Source organism: Cetorhinus maximus, chromosome 35, assembly GCF_964194155.1.
Source record: "Cetorhinus maximus chromosome 35, sCetMax3.hap1.1, whole genome shotgun sequence".
NCBI lineage: Eukaryota > Metazoa > Chordata > Chondrichthyes > Lamniformes > Cetorhinidae > Cetorhinus > Cetorhinus maximus.
The window spans coordinates 4,744,380-4,760,200 of record NC_135913.1 but is presented as its reverse complement, the minus strand read 5'-3'; the positions used below and the strand labels follow the sequence as shown (position 1 = coordinate 4,760,200).

Sequence of the window (15,821 nt, the reverse complement as noted above, 5' to 3'; positions counted from 1 at the left end):
AGGGTTAATTGCGCATAAATGATTAGACGAATTAAAGACTTTGTCATGTAGTCAATGAGAAGGCTCCATTAACATGAGGAGAGGTAGTCTTGAACCTTCACTCGAGTTTAAAAATCTCAACTTCAGAGTCACAGTTAGTTAGCCATATTCTGACTTAAGGATCCTTACTAAAATGAAGGAAGCAGGTAGATATTTTCGTGGAATTAATCACCTATAGGGAATCGTATAAGTTTTATGGATGAGATAATTGTACTCCATGCTTTCGGATATGTGCTTGAAATGATTTTAGTGGTGGAAAGAAGGCTGGGAATGGTTTCAATCACAGATACACGCTCTTTGCATTGAAATTGAGAAGGTTTAAAAGTATGGATGCATGATTGTTATATATTTTGATGTAACGAATTTTGCATTTTAAATTCATCATTGTATTAGACAACCCTGTGCTCAATTTTATGTCTCATTAAGTAAAAACTCATAGAATTCACTGTCTGAAGGGTCGCTACTTATCTCGTGGCATTAAATTCTCGTTCAAAACCTGGGATTTAGAATGGATTGCAAATGAAATGGGATGATTTCAATTGGAATCTAACAAAAGGTTCCTAAACCCCACCAACCTGACACCACGTCCACCGACCTGACCTGGATAATCTTCTGGCATGAACCAAACACTCTGCCCACAAGGCGCGACTACCCCCGACCTGGCTGTCCCACCCAGCACTCCGAATAACCTCCCGAACCGAATACCCAACCCAGCTGGATGCCTATCCTCCCGAAATGGCTCGACCTCCGCCAACCAGACTTCGTCTCCCAACTAACCTCCCAGCCAGCCGTGAATGCCTCCAGGCAATACCGCCCCTCTCAATAACCCAACTAACACTCACACCCGAGCCTACTTCCCCTGCGACTTGACTGCTTCTCCCAACTACTCAATTCTCCTCCCAAAAGAACCCAACTACACCCCGACACGTTTACCCCACGCAACAACACGACTGCCACCTGACTCGCCTATCGCACGATGTCCATACCCCTCCAAACTGCCCGACTAGACTCCAGACACAACAACATCTTTACCTGTCTACCCACCCCATGACCCCATTAACTACGGCACCTGACCACATTACCCCCGACCTGGCTACCCCGAACCTGCTACACGGCTATCCTCCCAGCACAACTATTCCCGACGTGACTACTCCACATACCTACCCGGCTAACTTTCTGAAACCACTACCGCCTGACCTGACTGCCCCTTCAAACTATCGTATAGCCTACCTGACTAATCTACCTACCGACCTGACCCCAGTTGCCCCCATTACTACCTTACCACGCACCCAACTACCTGACTACTCTCTCCAACCGACCCAACTACCCCTTGAAATGACTCCCCTTCCCAACTACGCCCCCAACACCACATGACTGACCCAGTATCCTGACTAACCAATTGCCCAACTACCTTGACTAAAATCTACCCTGCTAACCACGTAACCTTAACTCTCCTCACCCACCTACCAAATTCCATCACCTTACTCACCAATCCCTATTCACGTACTCATTGCCCATCTACCGTCTTCACCCACTTACCCGCCATGTTCCAAAGCCAATTACTAAACAACCCAACTCTCGGAAATTATCGACCTCATCCACCTAATTACGCAACTCACAAACCTACCCATTACTCGCTTACCAAGCTCACCCGCCTACTCACTCACCCACTTACACATTAACTCACTAAATCACCCATTTACCAATTTATCCACTCCCCTAAGCACTCACCTATTCACTAACATCCTATGTGGACCTATAAACTTACCATAGATGAGATGGTCCTGTACAAAGTGGACATGTCCTATCTTCATCCCAACTCAACTCTGCTTTAATGCAATACCTCGATGGATGCTGTACTGCACATTTCTGTGAGGGCTAGGCTCGGAGCATCACAGCAGAAATGTGCAGCAGTGTCAGGTCGCAGGTACATATGAACACAGTAGTATTCCGAAAATCATTGCTGCAGCTCGGAAGAACCAAGCCATTGTGTTTTAGTGATTCATTTGGGAATATCTCAGTTGTCTGATACGAAACCGAAGATATATTCCACCTGCAGCTCTTCTTTGAAGACGAAGTGTGTTCTTCATTTATCCTGCATTTCCTGACAACACATTTGCAGAACTATAGGAGGAACGAGAACCTGAGGCAAAGTGGAAGGACGAACTTCAAGAATAAACTCAAATCTCTGTGGGTGGATGGTGGGAGCAGTGGACCTGGCTGGGATGCATGGGAAGGAGAGCGAGCGAATTGGAGTCGATGTATAAAGGGAGCTCAGATTCAGAATATCCGAGGCAGGATTAATTACGTGAAAGTTTTAAAGATAGTACTGCCTGACAGGGGTGTGGTTAGACTTTGTGTGGGATATAAGAAAGGGACATAGCTCGATTGAGCTGCTCCAGCAAACTGCGGTCCAGAACAGGAGCTGACCAGAGACAGGAACTGGTCAGGTAAGTTGCTTTTGAAGTTGTACCATGCAAAATTAGGGTTTGGGCAGCACGCAACAACCTAGTGTTAATACAGGTAAAACACACCTCTGCTTACTGACAGATTGTGAGAGGGTTACAAAGATGAGTTTGTCACTCTGTCCTGCGTAGAACGAGAGATACAGTCAGTAACAAAGCGTTATGGGGAGAGAGAAGTTGCTGTATGACAGTGTGAGGGAGCTGGATGAACATCAGTCGATATACACCAAGCAACACAGGTTACAGGGGAGAGGGGTTTCTGAGTGACAGTGTGGGCGGTGTTGAATGAATCAGCACAATGAAGTCTGTTAAGCAGGGTGCAGGAAATCGAGTGGGGGCGGGCGGGGAGGGGGGTGGTGTTGTATCTGAGTGTCAATGTGAGGGAGCTCATTAATATCAGTGGAGATACAGTCAGTAACACAGTGCGCTAGGGGAGTATGGTTACTGAGTGACAATCTGAGGGGCCTGGATTAACTTCAGTGAACATACAGTGAGTAACACAGGGCGCTAGGGAAAGGAGATATTGAGTGACCAGGTGAGGAAGTCGGATTCACATCCGTAGAGATATGGTCAGTAGCACATGGTACTTGCAATGAGGGGTTACTGCGTGAAAGTGCAAGGGAACAGGGTTAATATCGGCAGAGATACAGCCATTTACACAGTTTGCTGTGTGAGAGGGATTACCGAGTGACACTATGAGGGAGCTGGGTGCACTTCAATAGACATACAGTCAATAACATAGGGGGTTGGGGCGTGTTACTGCGTGACTGAGTGAGGGAGCTGAATTAACGTTAATAGAGATCAGTTTGTAACAAAGGATGCTTGTTGAGAGGACTTACCGAGTGACAGTTTGAGGGAGTTGAGTGCACAGGTTGTAACACAGGGGGCTGCGGCGTGTTACTGCGTGACAATGTGAGAGAGCTGAATTAACGTTAGTAGAGACCAGTCAGTAGCACAGTGGGTTTGGTGATAGTGGTTATTGAGTGAGAGGGTGAGGGGTCGGTATTTCCCTCGGTGCAGGCAGTAACACTGGGCACTGGGATCAAGAGTATACCCAGTGAAAGTGTGAGTGAGCTGCTTTAACATCAGTGGAGATGCATTCTTTAACATCCAATGCTGATAAATGAGATGTCACTGAGTGACAGTTTGAGAAAGTTGTATTAACGCATGAGATGGCTTACAGACTGACAATGCGATGAAGTTGGAATAACATCAGTGGAGATAAAATCAGTAACACAGGGTTCTGGGGGGCAGGGAGGGGTACTGAGCTCCAGACAGAGGGAGCTGGATTAACATCAATAGGCATTCAGTCAGTGACACAATGTGCAGGGGATGTGGGGTTGCTGAGTGACAGCGTGAGGGAGCTGTATTAACATTTCTAAAGATGCAGTTAGTAACACGGTGTGCTGGAGGTGAGGGGTCACTGTGTAAGGGTGTGAGTGAGCTGCATTAACATCAGTAGAGATGCAGTCAGTAACACTGGTAATGGAGGGAGGGTTTACTAAGCGACAATCTGAGGGAGCAGGGTTATCGTCAGTAGAGATCAGTCAGTACCAGGGGGTCCAGTGGAGAAAGGGGTTACACAACTACAGTGCGAGCGAGCCAGATTGTCATCAGTAGAGATGCAATAAGCAACATAGATTGTCTTTAGTACAGGTACAATCAGCAACACCATATGGCGGGGATAAATAGGTTACTGAGTGACAGCGTGAGGAAGATGTATTAACATATGTACAGATACAGTTAGCACCATATGGTCTGGGAGTGGAGTGGGAAAGGCGTTTCTGAGTGGCAGTGTGAGAGATCTGGATCAACATCAGTAGAGATACAATCAGTTGAACAGTGTGCTGGCTGAGAGAGGTTACTGATTAAGTGTGAGGGATCTGGGAGAGAGGTGACTGAGTGACTAATTGATGGAACTGTAGTAACGTCAGTAGAGATACAGCCAGTGTCACGTAGTGTTGGGAGAGAGGGTTTATTGAGTGACAGTGTGAAGGATCTGGTTTCACATCTGTTCAGATGCATTCAGTAACAAAGGGCAACGGGGGAGAAAGGTTGCAGAATGAGAATGCGAGGAGTGTGGATTAACATCATTAGAGATATATTGGGTAACACTGAGTCCAGTTCGGAGACGGATTACTTGATGACAGTGCCAAGGATCTGCATTAAATATAGAAATACAATCTGTAACACAGAGTGCTGAGGGTTGAGATGTTAAAAATTGATAGTATGATGGAGCTGGAATAACAGTACCGATAAAGTATGTGAAACAGGACGGTGGATAAAGGGTCACTGAGATGCGGGGTCTGGGAGCTTGATTAAAATCAGTCGAGTTTCAATCAGTACCAGGTGGTCTAGAAGGGGAGAAAGGTTACTGAATGACAACATAGCTCCGTCGCATTATCAGCAGAGATATCTTCAGTAACAGAGGGCGGGGGGTGGGAGGTGTTACTCAGTGACAGTGTGATGGAGGTGGATTTGCACTGGTAGAGATACAATCAGTGACATAGCGTTTGGGGAGAGAGGGCTTACTGAGCGACAGTTTTTTTTGTTGTAGTTCATGCATGGGACGGGGGCATCTCTGGCTAGGCTGGCATTTATTTCTAACCCTAAATTTCCCTTCAGAAAGTGGCGGTGAGCTTCCTTCTTGAACGGCTGCAGTCTGGGTGGTTTATGTGCACCCACTCTGCTGTTCGGGAGGGAGTCCAAGGACTTTGTGCTAGTGAAAGTGAAGGAACGGTGATGCACTTCCAAGTAAGGATGGTGGGTAGCTTGGAGAAGAACATCCAGGTGATGGTGTTCCCATGTGTCGGCTGTTCTTTTCCTTCTGGATGGTAGTGTTCGTTAGTTTGGAAGATGCAGTCTAAGGAGGCTTGGTGAGTTTCTGCACCGCTTCTGGTAGATGGCATGCTATGCTGCCGCTGTGCGTCTGTGGAGGAAGGAGTGAATGCTTTTGGATGGGGTGCCAATCAAGTGTGCTGCTTTGTCCTGGATAGTGTTAAGCTTCTGGGGTGTTGTTAGAGCTGTACTCATCCAGGCACGTGGAGGGTATTCCATCACACTCCTGACTTGTTCATTACATATGGTGAGCAGGCTTTGGGGATTCAGGAGAAGAGTTACTCGCCGCAGGATTCCAAGCCTGTGACCTGCTCTTGTAGCCATAGTGTTCATAGAGCTTGTCTCATTCAATTTCTGGTCAATTGTAACCCCCAAGGATGTTCATAGTGGGGGATTCAGCGATGTCAATGCCATTGAATATCAAGGGTGGATGGTTAGATTCTCTCTTGTTGGAGGTTGTCATTGCCTAGCACTTCTAAGGTGCAAATGCTTCTTGCCATTTTTCAGCCCCTGCCTGGATATAGACAAGTTCTCGCTGCATTGTGTCAAGGACTGCTTCAGAAACTGAGGAGTCGCGAATGATGCTGAATGTTTTGCAATCATCAGCGAACATGCCCACTCCTGACTTTATGTTGGAAGGAAGATCATTGATGAAGCAATTGAAGATAGCTGAGCCTAGGACACTCCCCTGCCCTACACTGCAGTGATGCCGTGGAATTCAGATGATTGACCGTCAACAACCATAAACATCTTCCTTTGTGCTCGGTATGACTCCAACTAGCGGACATTTTTCTTCCTGGTTCCCCTTGACTGCAGTTTTGCTAGAAAACATTTATGCCACAATCCGCCAATTGTTGCCTTAGTGTCGATGACAGTAACTCATATCTCACCTCTGGAATTCAGCTCCGTTGTCCATGTTTGAACAAAGGCTAGAAGGAACTGCCTTAACATCAGTAGCCTAATGAGCAGACAACAAATATGCTTCCTTCCCCCAGCTTTGGAGATCGATAACGATGTTAGAGATAGCATAGTGGAGCCAAACTTACTATGGTACCTCAAGTGTGAACTTAAAAGCAGACCTGAGCACGAGACACCTGGAAAAAACGCAGATGAACAGTGATGCAATTAAAATGCCATTAAAGGATAAAAAGCAGGCTTTCCCTTATCTAGGGTCATAGAGAAGAAAAAAGTATAAAGTAAGAGTCCCCAGAAACATCTTTGCTGCAGAGGGTGAGAGCGATTTTGGTCAGTCACTCAGAAATTGTGCAGGAATTAACTGCCAATGGATTGTCCAGCGAGACGGACTCCGGCTCACAGTGATGCAAAGGAACCGGTATAATAGTGAGTCAGTACTATCGCTTAGTGGTCTAATGAAGGTGGGACACATTTGGTGAAACCTCATCAAAATTTATGTATGCTGTTGATATTTTGAGTAAAGTTTAGAGCGGGAAGAGGGTCTTAAAGCGAGTAACAGTGTGTTGGAGCTCGTGCAACGTCACTCGAGAAACAATCAGTAACACTCGATGCTTGAAGGTGAGGGGTCACCATGTAAGATTGTGAGGGAGTTGGTTAACAGCAGCAGAAATACAATCAGTAACACAGTGTGCTGGGGAAGGAAATTTTTGAGTGACATCAGTGGAGATACAGTCTTTAACACAGGGCGCTGGGGGTGTGGTGTTACTAAGTGACAATATGAGGGAAACTCTATCTGTATCAACACTTCCTGAATTTTGTCCACCCTCACCATAGAATAGAGGACAGATTTCCATTTCCCTTCCGAGTAACTTGATGTACTGGAATAACGTTTTATCCCGCGTGTGTTAGGGCTTTCGGGCCACTGTGTATCTAGCATATTGCACTCTATCTCAATTTAAATAATATTCCTTTTTTCGAATCTTCCTACATATTTAGCCACCTCACGTTTTTCCTCATTATTTTTGGAAAGGGCCATGCTGTTCACAAGAAGGGAAAACAGTTTCTCGAGGCGGGGATTTATGTTTGAACATACATATGAATATTATATTACATGCTTCTTTTTAAGAACTTCCTGCCAAAGTAAACAATTCTGCATTTTCCCATATTATGCTCCATTTGCCAGGTCTTGGCCCATTCACCTAATCTCTGTAGCCCCTTTATGTCCTCTCCAAAACTTTCATTCATATCTATTTTTGTATCATCAGCAAATTTAGCTAGCATGCCCTCAGTTCCTTCATCCAAGTAATTGGCATAATTGTAAAAAGCTCAGGCCCCAGCACTGACACCTGTGGCACAACATTTGTTACATCCCGCCAACCAGAAAACGGCGCATTAATGGCTACGCTCTTTTTCCTCTTAACTGACCAATTTTCTATCCATACCAATATGTTACTCCTATCCAACAACCGCGCACACACACACACATCATGAGTCTGTTTTATTTTCTGCAATAACCTTTGAAGTGCGAATTTATCAAATGCCTTCTGGAAGCTTAAGTACAGTACATCCACCCTCACAGCAAATCTGATTTTTCAAAAAACTCCACTCAGTTGGTTAAAAATTATTTCCCGTCCACAACATTATTTTGACTTTGCCTTATTTAATTGTAATCTTATAAATGCAGAGCCATACTATATTTAGTAAAAGCTTGCAACATTTTCACCATGACAGATTGTGAGCTAACTGGCCTGTAGTCCCCGTTATCTGCCTCAGCCCCTTTTTGAATGAATGAGCAATACTTAGGATTTTCTATTCTAATGGGGCATTTCTCGAACACAGGAATTTTGTAAATCAAAACCAATGCATCAATTACCGCACTACCCACTTATTTTAAGGCCCGAGTACGAAGTTCATCAGGACCCTGGCAGTTATCAGGCCACAGCTGTAACAATTTACTAACTATTATTTCCCTGGTGAATGCAAATTTTCCTGAGTTACTCACTACCTTCCAATTGCAGGATTATAGCTATTTCTGGGATGTCACTTCCATCCGTTGATGGGAAAAACAATGCAAATTAACTGTTCAATTAATCTCCCATCTCTTTATGTTCCATTATTAATTCTGCAGGTTTACTTTCTATAGGATCAACGTTCAAATTGTTAAATCGTTCCTTGCTTAATTATTTATATTAACTATGAATATACATCAGTATATATGTAACCAGCTTTGCCCGGACTCTAATTTTCCTTCCCTATCAACTTGTTGGTCATTCTTTGCTGTTCTTTCTATTCTGTACAACATGTCCTGCCATACATCTTTGCCCAATCATGTCTTTTTGTCTTTAAGACTTGTGTGCGTAACTGGATTCAAGATGAAGTACAGAGAGTATCTAGCAGCGAGGTGGTCGTGAGGTGTGTGTGTGTGGGGTGGGGAAAGGGGAGGGGCGCTGGTGGTCGGGATGGGTTGGAATTTATAAGGAATAGTAATCGTAGTTTTAAAGGGGGGACTAGATAGGGATCTGTACAAAAGTGTGCGTAGTTAGGGTCAGGTTAAATCACAGCAGCTTAGAGTCAGTGAATTCATAGATGGAATATGAAGAAAATTCGAGGACTGACCGGGGAGTGGAGTTTACACTGATGGGGCCTTTCAGAGGGAGGGGTTTTAAAGAGGGGGATGTTCAGAGGCAGGGTGTTTACAGAGGGGGCTGATCAAAGTGATGGTGTTTACACAGGTTTTGGGTTTTCCGAGGGAAGGGCATTACGGTGGGGGGGGTGGGGGGTGGGGGGGGGGGGGGGGGTGGGCGGGCGATTCAGAGGGGTGGGGTTTACATTGGGTATGGGGATGTTTACACAATGCGGGAATCAAAATTTGTAAGTAGAGGCCTGATGGTGTCAGAGTGAACTTACACAGAATAACAGGGAGCAATAGAGGGAAACGGGCAGATAGATAGTTTCTGAGATGCGAAGATTGGGAAGGGAATATCAGTTGTGAGTCGGTCAGCACAGGAGGTCTGATTGCACTGTGTGCGCGAAATTCTATGGGGGCTGTCCACGGAGCATCAAACAGGAATCGGGTACAATATTTCAGGGTTCAGGGGTTGTGGGTGGAGAGAGATTAGCAGCACAGGGAACATATTGGAGGAGCCTTGGGAGTGCATTTTTTCCCGGTTGGGTGTGACACAATTTTTTGCTGGGTATGGAGACGGCCTAATATTTTTTGGGAGCCTGAATTTTTGGGGGCAGTTGGCACAATTTTTTGGGGCATAAACTTTGCAAGGGCACATAGACTATAAAGGTGGGTAGTGGAGGGGAGCAGGAAGGTTTGTTTGGTGGGGTGTGTTTCCATTTTTTTGGGGGGTAGGCATGATTTGTTTCTGGGGTGGGGACCTTTTCAAGAGCGTTGGATAGGTTGTGCCTGTATCAGTTGGAATCCAGAAGAATGACAGGTGACCTTATTAACACGTATAACTATTGAGGTGAATTGACGCGCTGGATGCTGCAAGGATGTTTGTCTTGTGGGAGAATCCAGAAATAGGGGACACTGCTTTTTTTTTAAGTTCTCCCATTTGAGACGGAGCGAGGTTATTTTCTCTCTCCCATTTGGTCGTGAATCTTAGTAACTTCTACCTCCAGGGAGCAGTGGACGCAGGGTCAATAAACATTTTTTTTTAAGGCAGAACGAAACAGATTCTTGACTAACAGGGGAGACAGAAGTTTTCGGGGATAGGTAGAATGTGGAGTTAAGGACCCACTCAGATCATGCATGATTTTATTGAATGGCAGAGCAAGCCCGAGGAGGGGAATGGCCTGCTCCTCCTCCTATTTCTTATGCTCATATGTTCCAAAGTTGAAATGTTCTGCTGCGTTATAATGGCAATGTCACTGTCTTCAACATTCGAAGAATAACACAAGCAAGGTTCAAAGCCTTTGTGGGTTTTACTCTGAAACTAGATCTTGCAAAAGCATCACAATATCAGAGGGTCGAAGTGCAATTGAAAATTTGATGCTGCCTTACACCAAAACAGATATTAGCTTTGACATATGATCATTTTTTTTCAGTTTTATATATAAAGGTGTGAGAAAAACCTGACAGCACAGTTGATGTGAAACGTGGAATATAGAGTGGAGAGGGCGAGTGAATCTACTCTGCAGAGTGAGTGGTTCATGTTGCTGCTGATGTGAGAAGCTGAAGTTTATATTTGAAGAGAATGTCAGTGCCTTCAACATATGAAATGGGGTTTGGGAAGCGAGACTGCGCCTGTTGCTGTTTCCCCGTGTCCGCTAGGGGGCACTATAATTCTCCTCAGGAGCTCCTGTCCATCTGTTGTTCCAGAGTCACCACTTGCCCAACCCACGAACAGACCGTTGCTCTTTGTCGAACTGCAGCAATGGCCGCAATATGAGCATGAGGTCACCGCCACCGCCTCCCTCAATCTTACACCTCTGTCAGTGAAGTACTTCGCGGTCTTGACCCGCTGATAGTGCAGTAAGTTCAGTAAGTCCTGAACCTGTGACAGTGCAACGTTCCCTCAGCCCTGACCCCCTGTCAATGCAACGCTCCCTCAGTCCTGACCCTCTGACAGTTCAACACTCCCTCAGGTCTGACCCACTGACGTTGCTGCCCTCCCTCAGGCCCGACCCTCTGAAAGTGCAGTGCTCCTCCAGTCCTTGCCCTCTGACAGTGCAGCTCTACTGCAGCCGTGACCCTCTGACATTGTCGCGCTGCCTCAGTCCTGACCCTCTGACAGTGCAGAGCTCAAATTTTCTTGGCCCACTGACGGCCCAGCTCTACTCAGTCCTAGCTAACTCACAGTCCAGCGCTCCTTCCGTCCTGTATCTTTGACAGTGTAGCGCTCGATCATTATTGACCATCTGACAGTGCAGCGCTCCCCGTGTCCTGACCACTTAAAAACGCTGCGCTCCCTCATGACACGGCAGTGTTACCTCAGCCCTAGCCTCTGAGTGAAGCGTTCACTCAGTCCTGACTCTCTGACAGCGCAGCGCTCTCATCCTGAACATCTGACAGTGCAATGCTGCCTCAGTCCTGACCCTCCGACAGTACAGCGAACCCTCAGCCCTGACACTTCAGCTCTCCTTCAGTCCTGACCCTCTGACCGTGCCTGGCTCCCTCAGCCCTGACCCTCTAACAGTGAGGTTGTCCGTAAGGCGGCTTCCTTGGTCAGAATCTATCTGCAAGTTTATCTCCTACCGCGGTATCTCTTCCTCTGCAAGTATTCTGGCGGCCATGTCTGCCGTGCAGTTCCTCGTCGGCGATGTTTCAACCCATCGAGTAAATTGATCTATTATTACTGAACAGTCAAACGTTCCTTTGCTTTCTGGTGGAGGTCCTGCAAAAACGATTTGTGAATGTTCCCAAGCGCCCCTCGGCCTAGGTTGATACCCCATGCGCACTCTTATGCACTTCACAGGGTTGTGCTGAGCTCAAATTAAATTCACTAATAGTACTTATCTCCATCCCGGTTCGTGCCTTGCCAATGCCATTCCAGCGAGTCTAATATGTCCTTCCCCTGCTGTGTGTCCCCATGATAGATTGTCTGTAAGCACTATCTAATTCTTTCGGGTGTCACTACAAGAACTGTCCTGCGTGACTTCCACATTATCTTGGTATGCTGTTCTTCGCTTTACCCCTACCTCTCCTTCGCTCCGATGGCATTAGGCAATTCTAGTATTTTAACTTCTACGGGTCCGACGTTTACCTGAAGCAAACTGCTCATTGCATTCCCCAAATAATTTGATATCCCTTCGCGAAATCAGCTCTGATTGAGTTCCTGAATCGTGACTTTGCAAATCTAGCTTATTTTTAAAAAAAAACTTTTCTGCCACTAAACTGACTGTTAGGCGAGATCGAAACTTTGCCACTGTACAGCAACCGAGCAGTTAAATTTCTGCCAACTGTGCCCGTGCTTGTCGTTCGCCGCAATGATGCAGGCAAATTCACTCGAGCATGCTTGCAACCGACAGTCAAGCAATCACACCAGCCCACCAAAAAATGATTGCACTAAATCGATTAACAGTACATGACGAAATACGTAACTGGTTTGCCAACGAAGTCACGCAAATTCTGCTGCTGGCAAGGTCAAAGTCAAAGAACCTCTACTACTCCGAGTTCATTTTTTTTTTAAAGCTACACAACGTACTCCGAATGTGTTTTTGATTTCTTTCAATCGCGGCCGGAAAGAGAATTAAATACCGAAACACGCAAAGTCTGCTTCATCGCTGTTCCATTTGTCAACAGAGCATTATCCAAGTAATTGAGAAGCCTATGTTTTCAAGTGAGAAGTTTCGTCATGCCAGACCCTCTCAGATTAAGCAGTCAAGACGACACGCAGCAGAGTGTAAACTCAAGGCAAAATGACAACGAGCGCTACCCACCGTGAAGGACAAATCACAAGGCCACTCGGCCTGTTATTTCTTCTGTCATTTCCTGCTTTCCCAACTGGCTCTGAACGCCTAAAGTCGTTGATTGAGAGGCCCAACATTCCAATTGTTGAGGGATCAGCCAGAAAGGTGGAATGCTGCTTTGTCCACTCATTACTGGACTGTATTGAAAACAACATGTGGTCACTGGGCGATGCGGAGCGCCTGGGCCGCTTAGCTCAGATGGTTAGAGCGTGGTGCTAATAACGCCAAGGTCGCGGGTTGGATCCCCGTACTGGTCACGACGATTACATGAAGCAAGCTGCTCATTCCCGTCGCCCAAGCCGTTCATGGACCTTTGTTAAACCAGCGGTGCTTGACTTACTGCATCGTGATTAAACAAATCTCGCCTATTTTTTACAAAAACCTTTCTGCCACTAAGCTGACCGTCAGGAAAGATCGAACATTTGCCACTGCAGAGCGACCGAGCAGTGAAATTTCTGCCAACTGGGCCCGTGCTTGTCGTTCACTGCAATGTTGCATGCAAATTCACTCGAGCGAGCTTGCAAACGTCAGTTCAAGCAATCACACCAGCCCACCAAAAAGTGATTGCACTAAAGCGATGAACAGCCCAGTACAGGACGAAATACATAACTGGTTGGCAAACAACGTCACACAAATTCTGCTGCTGGCAAGTTCAAAGTCAAAGAACCACTACTACTCCTTGTTGTATTTTTTTAAAACGCTACACAACGTACTCCGAATTTGTTTTTGATTTCTTTCAATCACGTCCGGAAAGAGAATGAAATACCGAAACGCGCAAAGTCTGCTTCATCGCCGTTCCATTTGTCAGCAGAGCATTATCCAAATAATTGAGAAGCCTATGTTTTCAAGTGGGTAGTTTCGTCATGCCAGACCCTCTCAGATTAAGCAGTCACGACGACACGCAGCAGAGTGTAAACTCAAGGCAAAATGACAACGAGCGCTACCCACCGTGAATGACAAATCACAAGGCCACTCGGCCTGTTATTTCTTCTGTCATTTCCAGCTTTCCCAACTAGCTCTGAACGCCTAAAGTCGTTGATTGAGAGGCTGCTGGCGATATGCTTCAGTGTGCAGCACTTGCATCGATACGGAACTGCACTAACAAATTTCAAATTGAGCAGGCACTCGGCCATTTCGAAATAAAGAAGCAATCATCAGTTTGCAATAACGTGATCGCCTTAAATCTCATCCGAAATTCAGCTCCAAATCCGAGCTTCAATTGAGTCAGCCAGTGTATACTTTAGCAAATCACGGTTGTGTGTTTCATTATTCTTTGAAGATCTTTCCTCCTTAAACGGTGCAGTTCTTTGAATGAGCAACTTAGACGGCTTTTTCGGGCATGCCAAAATCCCATGAAAGGTATAGAAAAAGCGAGATTCCATCAGATTTCAGTATGTTGACGGCTAGAAATTTTGCAGCTTGTGGTTTGCGTTAGCATACTGTTTCCCACATTGACAAGAAGTAGAACATTGGTGTTGCTTAGAAGTTTTGTGTAGAGCAGAGCAATTAGAGAGCTCTGGGCAAAAGACATGGTTCCTGACAGCTCGACGGTGCCGTGAGGAATTGAATGGCAGCGAAGGTTTGATTTTCCAATTCGGACCTCTCCAACATTCCAAATGGTGAGGTATCAGCCAGAATGGTGGAATGCTGCATTACCCACTCATTGCTGGACTGTATTGAAAACAACATGAGGTCACTGGGCTTCGTGATGCGCCAGGGCCGGTTAGCTCAGATGGTTAGAGCGTGGTGCTAATAACGCCAAGGTCGCGGGTTCGATCCCCGTACTGGCCACGATGATTACATGAAGCAAGCTGCTCATTGCCGTCCCCGAAGCCGTTTGTTGACATTTGTTAAACCAGCGGTGCTTGACTTACTGCATCGTGATTTAACAAATCTAGCCTATTTTTTACAAAGACTTTTCTGCCACGAAGCTGACCGTCAGGAGAGATCGAACATTTGCCACTGTGCAGCAACCGAGCAGTGAAATTTCTGTCAACTCTGCCCGTGTTTGTCGTTCGCTGCAATGTTGCAGGCAGATTCACTCGAGCAAGCTTGCAACCGCCAGTTCAAGCAATCACACCATCCCATCAAACAATGATTGCACTAAAGCGATGAACAGCCCGGTACATGACGAAACACATGTCAACAAAGTCACACAAATTCTGCTGCTGGCAAGTTCAAAGTCAAAGAACCTCTACTACTCCGAGTTGTTTTTTTTAAACGCTACACAACGTACTCCGAATGTGTTTTTGATTTATTTCAACCACGGCCGGAAAAAGAATGAAATACCGAAACGCGCAAAGTCTGCTTCATCGCTGTTCCATTTGTCAGCAGAGCATTATCCAAGTAATTGGGAGCCTATGTTTCAAGTGGGAAGTTTCGTCATGCCAGAGCCTCTCAGATTAAGAAGTCACGACGACACGCAGCAGAGTGTAAACTCAAGGCAAAATGACAACGAGCGCTCCCCACCGTGAAGGACAAATCACAAGGCACTCGGCCTGTTATTTCTTCTGTCATTTCCTGCTTTCCCAACTGGCTTTGAACGCCTAAAGTCGTTGATTGAGAGGCTGGTGGCGATATGCTTCAGTTTGCAGCACTTGCATCGACACCGAATTGCACTAATTTCAAATTGAACAGGCACTCGGCCATTTCGCAATAAAGAAGCAATCATCAGTTTGCAATTACGTGATTGCCTTAACGCTCATCCGAAATTCAGCTCCAAATCCGAGCTTCGATTGAGACAGCCTGAGTATACGGCAACACTTCACTGTTGTGTATTTCTTTATTCTATGAAGGTCTTTCCTCCTTAAATGGTGCAGATCATTGAACAAGCAACTTATATCGCTTTTATGGGCATGCCCCAATCCCATGAAAGGTATAGAATAAGCGAAATTCCAACAGATTTCAGCCTGTTGACTGCTAGAAAGTTTGCAGCTTGTGGTTTGCTTTAACATTCTGTTTCCCACATTGAAAAGAAGGAGAACATTGATGTTACTGAGAAGTTTTGTGAAGAGCAGAGCAATCAGAGAGCTCTGGGGAAAGGAAATGGTTCCTGGCAGCTCGACGGTGACGTGAGGAATTGCATTGTCGCGAAGGCTTGGTTTTCCCATTCGGAACACTCCAACATTCCAATAGGTGAGA

At 45.9% G+C, this 15,821-nt stretch overlaps 2 non-coding genes across 2 annotated transcripts; both read left to right on the top strand.

The window, feature by feature from the left end:
• The first annotated feature begins 12,863 nt into the window (after nt 1-12,863).
• On the top strand, nt 12,864-12,937 carry trnai-aau (transfer RNA isoleucine (anticodon AAU)). The gene has a single exon. It is a non-coding gene; the product is annotated as a tRNA-Ile (tRNA).
• A 1,460-nt stretch (nt 12,938-14,397) lies between these two features.
• On the top strand, nt 14,398-14,471 carry trnai-aau (transfer RNA isoleucine (anticodon AAU)). The gene has a single exon. It is a non-coding gene; the product is annotated as a tRNA-Ile (tRNA).
• The last annotated feature ends 1,350 nt before the right edge of the window (nt 14,472-15,821 follow it).